Raw genomic sequence first — 15,489 nt, forward strand, 5'->3', positions numbered from 1 at the left:
CATCGTCTCTGAAGATTGCTGTGGAATCGAAGTCTAACACACGCATCGCCATGTATAAACTCCCCCCAGTTTCGCACCGAACTTCATTATTCACATACGCAGAATATGAAATTGTATTTAATTAATTTAGCATAATAGGGCTGTCGAACCGCTGAAAAGAGTGAATGCAGTGGTTCGCATGGTGCAAGCTATAGGCAGAAAGGGCCCACTGGCGCAACCGGGGTGTGGTGCATATGTGACTCGGAGCGATGCATTAGCGAAACAGAGGTGTACAGCCGATTATAAATAGGTGCCATTTTCAGACGAGATTGATTCAAGTGTGGCAGCTCTCCTGGATGGCGGCGCGTGTCACACTGCTGGGCTACATGCAACAGCAGATGGGGCGACAGTGTCCCAGTCCACGGTGGGTCATTGGTTTGACCCTCTGAGGCCGACGCGGGGTCTGCAGCCAGCAAGGGCAGGCCTCTCTTCGGCTTGCTACTGCGGGCAGTCATCTCAGCTGCTGACATATGCCGGAGACTTTCCTGGCGAGGACCACAGATTCGGACGCCGCATCGCGGGCGGCCATTGCTGCCGTGTTCCCAGCAATGCCAGCTGAGGAAGAAGTGGCAGTGGGGCCAGCCTACAGCTCCCAGTGGAGCAGCATGGGGTCAACGGGGATGGAGGCCACTGATTCGGTTGTTGGCGCAGTCATCCTGACGTATTCGGAACTCTAAAGCTGGCGAACAAGGCCGGCACGATACAGCGTTGCGTTGCACAGGTCGCTGGGGCAGTGGCCTCAGCATTGCGGGGCCTGTGGCACGGACCGAGGTCAACTAAGCAGTGTAGTGGAAACGGATAAATCATTGGCTTGGTAGAGTTGTAATGCGGCACCTCCTGGCACCCATCCACTACATTTGGTGTCAGAATAGCGGACGTCATCTGTCCAGTATGACGTTCGAGCCCACCGCCTACAGTACAGTCACAAGATGTGGTGAGTGCTGTCAAAATTATTCTTTTGAGTGCTGAACGTTTTCTTTCTTTTTTGTTTTGTGGGAATGGCTCCTGGCATTTTTAGATGTTTGCGTGGACATAGTATTGGCATTTTTAGTGTTTGCGTGGACATAGTATTGCTTTGTTGTCAGAGTAAGTGTTAGTATGTTCAGGGAGTAACATTGTTTTGTGGCGTTTACTTATTTTTGTGTTAATTTGAGTATGATGTTACTGAGTATGGTGATATGGAGTTGTAGGAAGTCAGATTGTTCTTCTATTTAGTCTCGAAACAAAAAGACTAACTGAGAACGAAAGCGACGCAATGGCAGAGTTAAGGACGCAAGGTGTGTCGGAACCAGAAGATGTACGGATTTTAATGGAAATGATAGCACAATTGACAGCGGACAGTAAGCAGTTGACAAATGAATTAACATCTAGAAATGAGTATGAAACACCTTCTGATCAGTCGTTGTTGCTTAGGGTGCAGGAGATTGATCCAGGCGCCGCAGGTTTGATTATTCCGTTTTCTGGCAAGGCATCTGAGGATGTGCGTTCGTTTGTGGAAGACTTGAAAATATCAGCTGCGATAATTGGTTGGTCTGATGAGCAGTTGTTACACGTAGCCAAGATTAGACTAACGGGTGAAGCAAAAACATATCTAAGGTGTTCTGAGGCCTTAAGGAGGGCAGGACAATTGAAGCAGTTAAAAGAAGGGCTTTTACAAAGGTACAAGAAACAGAATAGCGCTCGGTACTTTAGGGAGAGGTTAAGTACAATGACAAAGAGACAGGGGGAGACGGTGGAGAAATTTGCGGACAGAATAAGGGAAATTAATGAGTATACTTACGAGTTGGATCAGAGCAATGAAGCGAATAGTGTTCTGTTGCAGGAGGCCGAGCAAAGGGCACTTGATGTATTTTTGAGAGGGTTATCGGCGCATATGTCAAGGAAAGTGCGTAAAGGAATTCCGAAAGATTTGTATTCGGCCATTCAGCTGGCAATTCAGTGTGAGGAAATAGACGTGGCAACAGGAATACGCGAGAAGCAAACAGTATTTGCAGCGGATATAAAATGTTATAAGTGTGGTCGTACGGGACTTGTACAGAGGCATTGTACCCGGTCACCAAGGAATAGAGGAAGGGGTGGAAATCAGCAGCGTGGAGGATGGAGAAATGGAGTTAGGAGAGGTGGACAATCCTTAAACGGCAGAGGGGGCCCAAGACCCACCTAATGGAGCTCCCGTTTAGTTTCAATGCTACAAATACGTATGCAGAGGTGGAATGTTCAGTGGTAGGATCTGTAGGAACTAAAAAGTTTAAGATTTTGTTACACACAGGAGCGCAAGTGTCAGTGGCTACTAAGAATATAATGGGACGAAGGAAGTTAGACCCACCACGTTAAGGTTGCGTGGAGTGGGGGATAAGGAGGTCACGCCTTTGGGGTCAGTGACAGTTGACTTTCGCATAGAGAAAGTCCGATTTAATGCATACATGGAGGTGGTACCGTGGATGAGCGAGGGCTACGACATGATCCTAGGAGTAGATTTCTTGCATCAGCATCATGCCAAAATTGTCCTTGGACAACGAACTGTGGAACTTGGTGGAATGTTATTTTCACTAGGGGAAACAGTTGTCAATGCAGAGCTGTCGCGAGGGCCGTTCAACGTAATGAACAAACCAATTGAACCACGTACATTAGCATTAAGGCTTAATTCGCATGAGTGTGTGTCTGGTGGCACCGGGAAGTCGATTTGGATAAGCGTGGAGTCGAATCTACCTGTGGGCACAGTATTTGTTATTGAACCATTGGAGGATAATGAAGTTTTGGGTCCATTGGGTTGTTTTGTGAAACGTAGTGTTGTACGAGTACAGGAGGGGAACGACGGGCGAGTAGTTCCCGTGAACGTAGATAATTTTAGCGTTGTAGACGCGAGTATGAAGAAAGGAGTTTTAGCAGCAAATTTGGATGTGCCAGATGATGAAGACTGGTGTTCGAGAGGTAGGCGAAACGATCGACCACTAACTGCCGATAGAACTGCATTGCGTGACACAATTAAGCATTTGAAAGGAGGAGAAAGAGAGCATATGGAAGAATTATTGTGGGAGTTTAAGGATTTTTTTTTCCGCAAGGGCCATTACCAGCAACTCCATTAGTTCAACATAGGATACCAACAGGGAATGAAGCACAGGTTTACTGTAAACCATACAGATTGTGGAGGATTTCATTGATCAGCAGCTAGCGGACGGTATTATAGTGCACAGTAATAGTAGCTGGGGAGCAGGCATTGTCTTTGTGCCTAAAAAATATCTGCGGATGGAACTAAGAAATACATGTTCTGTTGTGACTACCGATATCTCAATAATAAGACAGTAACGGACGCATACCCCATTCCAAACATATCGGAGACTTTGGATCACTTAGGCAGTGCCAGTACTTTTCTACGATGGATTTGACAAAAGGTTTTCATCAGTTACAGGTGGCTTCAGAGGATCGTCCAAAGACTGCTTTCTCTACACGTGGAGGCCATTACCAGTACACTGGAATGCCATTCGGTTTGAAAAACGCTCCGGCAACGTTTCAGAGGTTGCTAGACAGTGTATTGAGTGGTTTGAAACCACGGCAGTGTCTTGTCTATTTGGATGACATTATATTGTTTTCAAGTAGTATGGAGCAACATAGACAGCGGTTAAGGGAAGTCTTTATGAGGTTAAGAGCAGTTCGTATGATGTTGAGCCTGGAGAAGTGTCATTTCGCATTAAAAGAAGTAAATTATTTGGGTCATATTATCAGTAAGGACGGAGTGCGAACAGATCCGAGGTTGGTACAGGCTGTAAGGGAGTTTCGGGAACCGAAAACATTTAAGGAAGTGCAGTCATTCATCGGAATTTGCAATTTCTATCGAACGTTCATGAAGCGTTTGGCAGATTTATCACAGCCATTGACGCGATTGTTACGGAATGGTGTGAAATTTGAGTGGACAAAAGAGTGTCAGAAAGCGTTTGACAAACTGAAAGAAGTGTTAATATCAAGTCCGGTTCTTGTGTTTCCAGATTTTGAAAAGGAGTTTATACTAGCATGCGATGCATCGAATCAAGCATTAGGGTGTGTTCTTAGGCAGGAAACTGATGGCAAAGAACATCCTGTAGCGTATGCGTGTAGGTAGTTGAATGCAACAGAGAAGAATTACCCAACAACTGAGAGGGAGATGCTTAGGGTAATCTATGGAATACACATATTTTAAATGTCATTTATATGGGAGAAGATTTCGTGTAGTGGCAGATCATGCTGAGTTGAAGTAGTTGTTGGGGTTGAAGGATCCGTCCACTAGACTCGCTAGATGGGCTGTGAGGCTTAGTGAATTCGACTACGAGGTGGCGTACAAGTCTAGGAAGAAGCACGGTAATGCGGATGCACTAAGTAGGAAGGTGGTAAAAGTAGAAGTCATAGGTTATAACCTAGCAGTATGGCAAAAATTACAGGACGCGGACAACGATTGTAAATTGTATCGGAGACAGCCACAATTTAATGTGTACGACTGTCTTCTATGCAGGAAAACGAAGTTAGGGCTAGCGATGTTGAGCAATGAGGTTTTAAAGGAATCACATGAGCACGTGTTATCCGGTCATGGAGGGTGCAGAGCGACGAACAGGAGAGTGGCGGAGAGGTATTGGGGGAGAGGTAGGAAAGGAGATGTGGATCAGCATGTCAAGAATTGCATACCATGTGCGTAGAGAGCAGATTTGTGTCGGAAACAGATACAACTGCAACGATTGCCAGAAGCAACATGTCTATTCTCTTTCCTGGGTATTGATGCCTTAGGGCCTTTTAGGCGAACACCATCTGGGAACAGATTCGTTCTGACAATAATAGACCATTTTTCAAGGTATGTGGAGATGGTGGCTATGCCAAATCAACAGGCAGCAATGGTCGCGAAAGTGTTAGTAAATAACTGGATTTTGAAGTTTGGTGTACCAGAGACAATAATTACTGCCAAGAGACCAACTTCATGTCGGATTTAATGAAGAAACTATGTAAATTGTTGAACATAATGAAGTTGAGGACGAGCGCGTTGCATCCACAGGCGAACACAAGGACAGAACGGGTACACACAACAATCAGGAAGATATTGAGTTTTTATGTGGATTCTCATCACCATCAGTGGGACGAGTATTTGAAGCATATTGTATGCGCATACAATGCGGAAGTCCATACAAATACCGGTTTGTCTCCATATGAGATAGTGTATGGGCGAAAAATGCTGTCACCGTTTGATTTAGTGAAGCTGCAGAAAGGAAGGACTGGTGAATCTGTACGGTAATTCGGTAGGACAATTCGGGATGTTTGGAAACGGGTACAAAAGGCGAATACAAAGGCTTTGGAAAGACAGGAAGACGCAGTGAAGCGGAAAGGAAGTTTACTGCAGTATAAAGTGGGGCAATGGGTAATGTTGTCCAGCCCTTATACGCAAAAAGGGAAAACGAAGAAGTTCCTCACGAGGTATCAAGGGCCATACCAAGTTGTTGAGACCACATCTCCCGTTAATGTTAAGCTTCAGCTGCCAACTAGAACGACGATAGTACATGTTGGGCGATTACGGCCATTTAAGGGTTGCCCGGACGTCATTCCAGGCGTGTCACAGGAAGGAAAGAGGAAGAAAAAGAGAGTGAAGAGAGCTGCTAAGCGCAGAGAAAACCAGGGAGACAGACTACAGCAAGAAGTACCGTGTTTTCGGGTATTGTGAGCCTGCTAGGGGCAGCAGTCTTTCTGAAGAGAGAGGAAGGGCGATGGTGATGCCTGTCCTCAGGTCACTGAAAAGGGACGTGTAGTGGCTGACGTATGTGGAGTGTTGTTGGAGGAGAAATCGTACGCAGTTCTAGAGAAATAAATGCGTCGGAGTAAATTTTGCGGCAAAGCCGTAATAAATAGGGGTTGAACGATGTCAGAGTCGTACGATTTCTTGTTTACATTTTTTGTTATAGACTGTGCTGTGTCAGGAAAGTCGTGTTTATTGCACCAGTTAATATAATGTAATTTAAGGATGAAAGTAGTCACACAATCGGTGTTAAGTTTGAATAAAAATAGTGAATGTTGGAGGAAAACCTGTGAAGCTACAAATATGGGACACATGCACGGTGTTGTTATTTTTAGCCAGGGGAAAAGGAATAGACTGTCCAAGGGACATCATGGAGCCAAAATTGAGCATGCTTTGGATCTTCTCCACCTACGAGAATTTGGTAGTAGTGGCAAGTTGTTTTGATCAAGGAGTGTTTCCGGAAGCGAGACGCGTAGACCTCGAGGGAAGCGGAATTTTAATCGATGGAACTAAGTGTAACATAATAGGACCAACCTTCCATATGCCAGCGTCAATTTCAGGAGTCACACATTTGAATGTTACGCAGCCACAGCCTTACTGGCCAGAAACCATTTTCGACTTTTTGCCAAGGCAGAATCTGACCTTGTTAAACCAAACTCTGGAGCCAGGTCTGTTGAGATCCGTAAACCAGTTAGTTATAGAGCAAGAGGGGCGCATATGAGCCGAACAGCTTGTTCAACATGTTGCGCAGTATAGGGAAAGGCAACGGCAAATAACGATCATTTTGAGCGCCTCTGTACCAAGTGTCATCGTAGCCTTAACTTCGTTAAGTGTTTTCTTTCTGATCAGGCAGAGAGTCAGTTCCCAGAGGGATCAGACGGTAGTCCAAGTCCCAGTGGAGTGGATACCAAGGGCGTGAGATTAGTAGGTAAGGGGTTGATCAAGCAGTGGTCGTCCAGTATGGAACTTTTCCGTTTTGTTTTATGTCATGGTTTTAAGGGGGCACTAGACCACATTTAAGTTTTCTAGTAGTAAGTAAGTATGTCGTAAGTGCCAATCCAAACAAGTTGAAGAGTTAGTTACAAAGATGACCCAGGGACTGGGTCTTTCCGAAGAGGGTAAGAATGTAGTGGCACCACCGTTTAGGATAGGGAAAGTTGGTTTTGTGCGATATTCTGAGCACAAATTACAAACAGATGCGGGCCGGATTGCAGTAAGTTACGCTGATCAGCGGTTGTGAAGTGGAATGGAGGCCACAGGGCCGTCGAACTGATGAAAAGAGTAAATGCTTCGGTTCGTTTGGTGTAAGCTATAGGCAGAACCTGGGTGTGGTGCGTACGTGACTCAGAGTGATGCGTTAGTGAAACAGAGGCGCACAGCTGAGTATAAATAGGTGCCATTTTCTAACGAGATTGATTCAAGTGTGTCAGCTCTCCTGGACGGCGGCGGGTGTCACACTGCCGGGCTACATGCAGCAACAGATGGGGCGACAGTGTCCCAGTCCACGGCGGGTCGTTGGTTCGACCCTCTGAGGCTGATGCAGGGTCTGCAGCCAACCAGGCTGCGCCACTCTTCTGCTCGCGACCGCGGGCAGTCGTCTCGGCTCCCGACACATGCTGGAGACTTTCATGGCGAGGGCCGCAGATTCGGATGCAAGATCACGGGCGGTCATTGCCGCCGTGTTCCCAGCTACGCCAGCCGAGGAAGAAGCAGCAGCGGGACCAGCCTACGGCTTCCAGTGGAGCAGCGCAGACTCAAAGGGGATAGTGGGCACTGAGTCAGCTGCTGGCGCAGCCTCCTGACGTAATTGGAACTCTACAGCTGGCGAACAAGGCCGGCACGACACAGCACTGCGTTGCACAGGTCGCTGGTGCAGTGGCCTCAGCATTGCGGGGCCTGTGACACGGACCGAGGCCAACGAAGCACTGTAGTGGAAACAAATAAATCATTTTAAAAGATCGGCCAAGTTTTAATACGGCACCTCCTGGCACCCATCCACTACAACGCAGTTCTTCTTCTTATGCTGCTCCCCGTTCCTGATAACAAATAATTTCCTTTCAGTTAAGTGACTTAGTTTCTTTTCTTGTGTTAACCCCTTCATACAACGTCCCCTTCTCAATAACAGCTATTTCTCCTTCATTTAAGTTGTTTACTTTCTTTTCGAGTGCATTAACCCGATTAACCTGAGTCGAAACAAGGCCCCGGGAGTAGACAACATTCCATTTGAACTACTGACGGCCTCGGGAGAGCCAGTCATGACAAAACTCTACCATCTGGTGAGAAAGATGTATGAGACAGGCGAAATACCCTCAGATTTCAAGAAGAATATAATAATTCCAATCCCAAAGAAAGCAGATGTTGACAGATGTGAAAATTACCGAACTATCAGTTTAATAAGTCACAGCTGCAAAATACTAACGCGAATTCTTTACAGACGAATGGAAAAACTGGTAGAAGCCGACCTCGGGGAAGATCAGTTTGGATTCCGTAGAAATGTTGGAACATGTGAGGCAATACTGACCTTACGACTTATTTTAGAAGAAAGATTAAGAAAAGGCAAACCTACGTTTCTAGCATTTGTAGACTTAGAGAAAGCTTTTGACAATGTTAACTGGAATACTCTCTTTCAAATTCTGAAGGTGGCAGGGGTAAAATACAGGGAGCGAAAGGCTATTTACAATTTGTACAGAAACCAGATGGCAGTTATAAGAGTCGAGGGACATGAAAAGGAAGCAGTGGTTGGGAAAGGAGTAAGACAGGGTTGTAGCCTCTCCCCGATGTTATTCAATCTGTATATTGAGCAAGCAGTAAAGGAAACAAAACAAAAAATCGGAGTAGGTATTAAAATTCATGGAGAAGAAGTAAAAACTTTGAGGTTCGCCGATGACATTGTAATTCTGTCAGAGACAGCAAAGGACTTGGAAGAGCAGTTGAACGGAATGGACAGTGTCTTGAAAGGAGGATATAAGATGAACATCAACAAAAGCAAAACGAGGATAATGGAATGTAGTCAAATTAAGTCGGGTGATGCTGAGGGAATTAGATTAGGAAATGAGACACTTAAAGTAGTAAAGGAGTTTTGCTATTTAGGGAGTAAAATAACCGATGATGGTCGAAGTAGAGAGGATATAAAATGTAGACTGGCAATGGCAAGGAAAGCGTTTCTCAAGAAGAGGAAATTGTTAACATCGAGTATAGATTTAAGTGTCAGGAAGTCGTTTCTGAAAGTATTTGTATGGAGTGTAGCCATGTATGGAAGTGAAACATGGACGATAACTAGTTTGGACAAGAAGAGAATAGAAGCTTTCGAAATGTGGTGCTACAGAAGAATGCTGAAGATAAGGTGGGTAGATCACGTAACTAATGAGGAGGTATTGAATAGGATTGGGTAGAAGAGAAGTTTGTGGCACAACTTGACTAGAAGAAGGGATCGGTTGGTAGGACATGTTTTGAGGCATCAAGGGATCACAAATTTAGCATTGGAGGGCAGTGTGGAGGGTAAAAATCGTAGAGGGAGACCAAGAGATGAATACACTAAGCAGATTCAGAAGGATGTAGGTTGCAGTAGATACTGGGAGATGAAGAAGCTTGCACAAGATAGAGTAGCATGGAGAGCTGCATCAAACCAGTCTCAGGACTGAAGACCACAACAACAACAACCCGATTATTCAGTATATTGTTCAGTTTCAGAAGGGTACGACTATATGCCTCAAGTTCTGTGGATTACAATACGTTTCAAGTTGCTTGCAAACGCCTCCAACTTTATATTCGACAGTTTGAATGTGCGCGTCATTGTACAAGCGAATGTTTTGTCTACGCACACCCATGATATCACGACTAAGCTCCCGGCATGCATGTGAATGTATCCATGGTGATGCATGTACTGATGTACCCATGCCTTTCCAAGGCTATATACTTAGGAACTCCTGGAAGTTCCTTCTATACCTGACACCATCCAGTTTACTTGTTTTATCAACAAGAGAAACCGATACTTGAGTGATTCCAGCAATCTGTACATGTTTTTATAGAATCACTGAACGATATATCGGTTCCTACATGAGCCTGGCAAATGTGTTGTAAATGTAGATGTTCCTGTTTGGAAACTATAATTAGGTTTGCATTATCCCTCATCAGCTGTTTGGGGTTCTGGAATATGTGTGATTCGGATAAAATACATCAACAGTTATATGGCGACCAAAACAGAAATTGCGGTGAATTTTATCTTGGTTTTCTACAGCACTATCGTCAAATATGAACACTGCTTTTGGTTTTACTTTTTCAAATGAAGGGATATCACTGCTCTCACTGACTGTTGTGTATGTCACACCATTTATAACCAGCAGTATCTCCTGTAACAGTTGGTATTTGGGATGAAACAGTATTTTTGAAAATAGACATACATGCTCAAAGCGGACTCCATCCAGATGTGTCTTGCTGCAGTTGGATGGACCTACAATTATTGCATATATGTTGTCAGAAAGCGGTATGCCATTCTTCTTCCGGTCTTCTTGCATGCCGTCACAGCTTCATATTCTTACAACAAAGTCTTGATGCTTCACCCACCCTGCCATGATACCTACTACATCATGTACTGGCGTGCAATGGGCTTTTTTACAGAAAATTTAGTTAAATGAAATACTTTTCTGCTGTTGCATGTTTGCAGTGAAAATACTGGTAGCAATAGCTTTGGTACATTCAATACAATGAGAGATGCGAAGTAATACACGTGCATGGTTATACAGGATGGAGAAAAATGTGTCACGAAATTTTAACCCAGGATAGCTGGTGCCAGTAGGAACCAAAATTACTAATGTTGTGTAGGTCCACAAAACGCAATTTTTAAACTACGGAAACTTGGCGCCATGCGTTCCGATTGGCCGTGGGATTGCCTTGTTGCCGGATGCTCTGGACAACGTAAGACCGCGAATGCTTTGTCTGATGGAGATCGCAGTATATCCAAGGCGGCCCGCACGCTCGGTGGTAGCTCGCCAACCTTCCACTTTGGGGGCCTGAGGGCGAATCCGCTGGGGTCCCGACACAGACATTGTAATTTTATGATATGACATACCAGGAACAAACCTATCAACAGCTGTTAGTTCGCGTACAGAAAGTGTTTTACAAATTGTGCCAGGGCTGAAAAGGGACTTTTTTGTAGCTAGGACATTGTCTACATAAAGCAGGTGTTCGAACTGGCGATCCTCTGACGCGACACAAGCTTGGTAACGTCGAAAGGTGTTTTGCCGAACTCTTTCAAAGATTCCTTGCAGTGCCCTGACGTGATTGGCGGCATGTTGAATGCGATCCATTAATTCCTCATCATTTCTAGGTTGTTCGCATCTGGGTGGGTGAACTAAAACATTGAAGAATCCCCACAGGAAAAAGTCCAGCGACTTGAGGTCTGGTGATCGCGGGGGCCGTGACCCACGAGCACCTCTGCCAATGACCTGGACGTTGAAGAGTTGACTTAGACATCCGCGCACAACACAACTGTTATGTGCTGGCGCCCCATCATGTTGCAATCACATGCGTAGCCGTATGTCCAGGGGAATATCTTACAGTAGGCTGGGTAGAGTTTCTCGCAAAAAGTGAAAGTAATTTGTCACGGTAAGTCAAGGAGTAGATGGACTGTCCCAATCAGATGGTCATCCACAATGCCTGCCCAAATGTTGAGTGAAAATCGTTCCTGGTGTCTGTGGACGTACGTAACGTGAGAATTTCCCCTTGCCCAGTAATGAACGTTTTGAGTGTTGCAAGGGCCATCCAGATGGAAGGTGCAGTCGTCGGTAAACAACACAACGGCAGGGAAGTTGGGATCTCGTGCAACACGTCGCGGAAACCACCAGCAAAACCCTAGTCTGTGTTCATAGTTAGCCACAGGATTTAGGTCTTGGACAGGGCGGAAACTTAATGGCTGCTGGCTGTCATCCGTCAACAACTCCCAGACTAATCGATGAGGGACCCCATGTCGTGTCCAATAGCTCGAGTGCTTGTCATAGGTGCTTCCTCGAAGTGCTCGAGAACAGTCTCTTCAAATGCAGCGTCCCGTCGTGTTCGAGGTCTTCCAGCAGTTAACGAGTCTGTCTCGCCAAGTCGCCAGTGAATTGTTGTAAACATTTGCGGGTGTGGGTGGCGTCTTGGTGGGTACCGTTCGTCATACAACTGTCGAGCTTCATGTGCATTGCCATCAGCTAGTCCATAAACAAAAACCATTACTCATTGTTCTTAAAATGAATACTGTGCCGCCATGCGTACTGTATGACTAAATCGCAGGTGACGTGTGTGCGCTCCGAAGCAAAGCTTACATGTGAATGCCTCTGACATGAGGTGGAGACAAACAGCAAGACCTATTCCACACGTGTGAGCAACGTTTGTATGTGTGAACCGACAACCATAGCGCTGTCCGTCAACCGACGAACGGCAACAGGTCAATCTCACGGCCAATCTGAGCGCGTGGCGTCAAGTTTCCGTAGTTTAAAAATGGTGCGTTGTCGACCAACACAACAATAGTGATTTTGGTTCCTAATGGCGTCAGCTATTCAGGATTAAAATTTCGTGACACAGTTTTTCTCCACCCTGTATACATTCTTACTCAGTAGTCATATACCGAATGCATTACATCGACAGGTACTTTCTTTATGTTAGCACCAGTACAGAATATAGAAATAAAGCCGTCTTGTAAGCACAGAATTCGGCTTGTATTTCTCCCAAACTTATTGGTAGTACATTAGTTTCCGTTGGCACCATATTGATCTACTGTTCGAAGTTGTCTACTTGCACACTGTTAGTACAGAGATACTCTGCAATGTCGCTATGTACAGCCCTAACACATCGCAGCCATCTGTTCAGTCTTTCCAACACAATGATTATCACCATCTGTAGACCTTAGTCTGTAACGGTGGAGTGCTGTAGATAAATGGATGTGTCACCTTATTTCACACAGAGTGCAGAAGCATTGTGCCCTATTGTAACCGACAGAGTTAGACAAGCACAGTAAATGTGCGGAGGAGGACGGCTCGGGAGATACTGCTGCTCAGCGTAGGCTTTTGACAGACAACACAATTCATCCCATTTCACTGCCGGAAACAGCACTTTAACACTTATATCTGCATTCTCGATCTTTGTTCAGCTTTCAACTTCACTTCTCAGTAAATGTATCACAGTTCGCCGTTCCATCGCTGTGCAAAATCGACAGTGGGGCGGTCTTCTTTTCACTGACACAGCTTCCCTTTCTGTGATGCAGCAGCAGGCTGCTAAGTGTTGGTCGTTTGTCGAAACGGAAGGATAACGGCTGGCAACAGCCAAATCGATAATGAACTCATAAGATTTTTAGAGCACTTTGACAGCACTCGTATTTTAGAATCAGAACACCATGTCCGCAGCTCGTGGTCTTGCGGCAGCGTTATCGCTTCCCTCGCACGGAGTCCCGGGTTCGATTCCCGACGGGGTCAGGGATTGATGACTGGGTGTTGTGTGTCTTTCATCATCATTGACTCGCAAGTCGCCGAAGTGGCGGCAACTAAAAAGGACTTGCAATACGGCGGCCGAACTTACCGCAGGGGTCTCCCGCCCAACAATGCCGTACGATCATTTTATTTCATTTCAGAATACCACACAGAGCGTTAAACCTTAATTTTCCTTCCTTTCCGTTAAATATTAGATAATGAAGGTCATAACATTAAAAATACTAATTTTTGAAATTGTAAATTAGCTGCTGAATTATAACGAGGAACTATAAATTTCTTAGATACGCTCCAAGGCGATAAATAATCGCCAAAAATGAGGATATTTTTTCTGCGTTCGCTCCGTGAGACAAGAACTGGGGCAAGGAAGCGGCCGTCCCAGTGAGGAGGCCTCATTGCAGCGGAAGAATTTTAATATATCCCCTGAATGGAGACGCGGGAGGGACACGGCCTTAAAGCGGACAGCGCGCAGTAATTACAGACGCGCGAATAAGAGCGCGGGTGCCGTTAATCTGCACTCGTTCTGTTCTGGCGCACCAGCGCCGCTCGGCGGCAGGGTCAGCAAACTAATTTCGCGACGCGGAAGGGCCGCAGCGCGGCTCAGCTGAGTGGCTTCTTTGTTGGGGGCGACGCCCGCAGCTGATATTAATGAGGGCTGGCTCCTTGGCCACAATGGCGTTACGGAAGACGCGAAATACTGTTTCGGAAGCGCTGGCCACCCGCTTCCGCTTTTAATTTAGGCGGACGAGAATTACGGGCCGTATCGCGGGACGCGCACGCAGCGCGGCCAGATAAAAAGGGGCCATTTGTCCACTCTGGGGGGCGGCGCGAGTAAACCTTGCCCACCGCTCCCGGCTGTAATTGGAGGGAACTCCTGAGCCTGCCAAGACTCCACTTGCCTGATTTAATGGTGGGATGCCGGCGCTCGCTTACACTTACATTTGTAGGTAATTCAGCGGCACGACGAGGTTAGCCAAAATAAAGATTACTCCAAAACAAGAACCATACAGTGAAGGTTTTTACGGTCGGTATCTACATCACTTGATTATTTACACTTCATGGATATTAGGCCGTAGTCAAAGGCTTCGCAACGTTCCACCTCCTAACGTCAGAGACATTCTGCTTGTACATTAACATTCATACTCTGGAAACCACCACAGAGTGCATGGCAGAGGGTACGCCCCATTGTACCAGATATTAGCGTTTCTTTCCATTCCATTCACGTACGGAGCCCAGGAAGAACGATTGTTTCACTGCTACTGTGCGTGCTGTAATTATTCTGATCCCGTACTCACAATCCCCGTGTGAGCGATACGTAGGGGGCTGTAGTATATTCCTAGAGTCATCATTTAAAGTTGGTTCTTCAAATTTTGTACTAGATTTTCTCGGGATAGTTTATGTCTGTCTTGAGGAGTCTGCCAATTCAGTTTCTTTAGCATCACTGTGACACTCTCCCACAGGTTAAACAAGTTCAATATCCCCTGTTAGTCCTATTTGGTACGTGTCCCACACACTTGAGCAATATTCTGGAATGGGTCACACGAATGATTTGTAAGCAATCTCCTTTATGGACCTATTACACTTCCCCAGTATTCTACCAATAAACAAAAATCTACCACCTGCTTTACCCTCAACTGAGACTATGTGATCATTCAGTTTCATATCCCTACAAAGTGTATAAGAAGTGTGTCAGAACTCTCCATAACATAAAACAATGTATCCAACTTAGCGCTGTTCTTTGAATTGTCTAAGCACTCAGATATCGATAGTAACAGTTTGAGGGCGAAACATGGAAGCGCGATTCTAAGCATTGTTGTGAGACGAGGTCTGTCTGTGAGAGTGGAAGTAGTAGTGTCGGTCGAGAGCTCAGAGACAGAAGACGTGTCACGCTGCCCTCACGTCGGTGATGGCAGATCTTACCACACTCAAGGCCTGATTTCATTTATATAGCCAGGAGAGGTTTAGATGGCTTAACAACGCTTGAAAATGTAATTCAAGGTAAAATTCGCAAGCATAGCGCAAAAGCAATTGCAGGGTTGGGCTTGTGATTTTTAGTCCGAGTTTGCAATAATTCCATGTTTTGCTTGACATTGGAAGAAGCCTCCTTATCCTCCAAATAATAATATTTATTTTCCACCTCTAAATAGAATGCTGTGGTTACTAAATGTAAATGCAATTTTGAAACTGAAATAATTTGTTAATCTGGCACATACGCCATTTGTCATTGTCATTATTAATACTTGT

Source organism: Schistocerca cancellata, chromosome 3 (assembly GCF_023864275.1).
Source record: "Schistocerca cancellata isolate TAMUIC-IGC-003103 chromosome 3, iqSchCanc2.1, whole genome shotgun sequence".
Classification (NCBI taxonomy): Eukaryota; Metazoa; Arthropoda; class Insecta; order Orthoptera; family Acrididae; genus Schistocerca; species Schistocerca cancellata.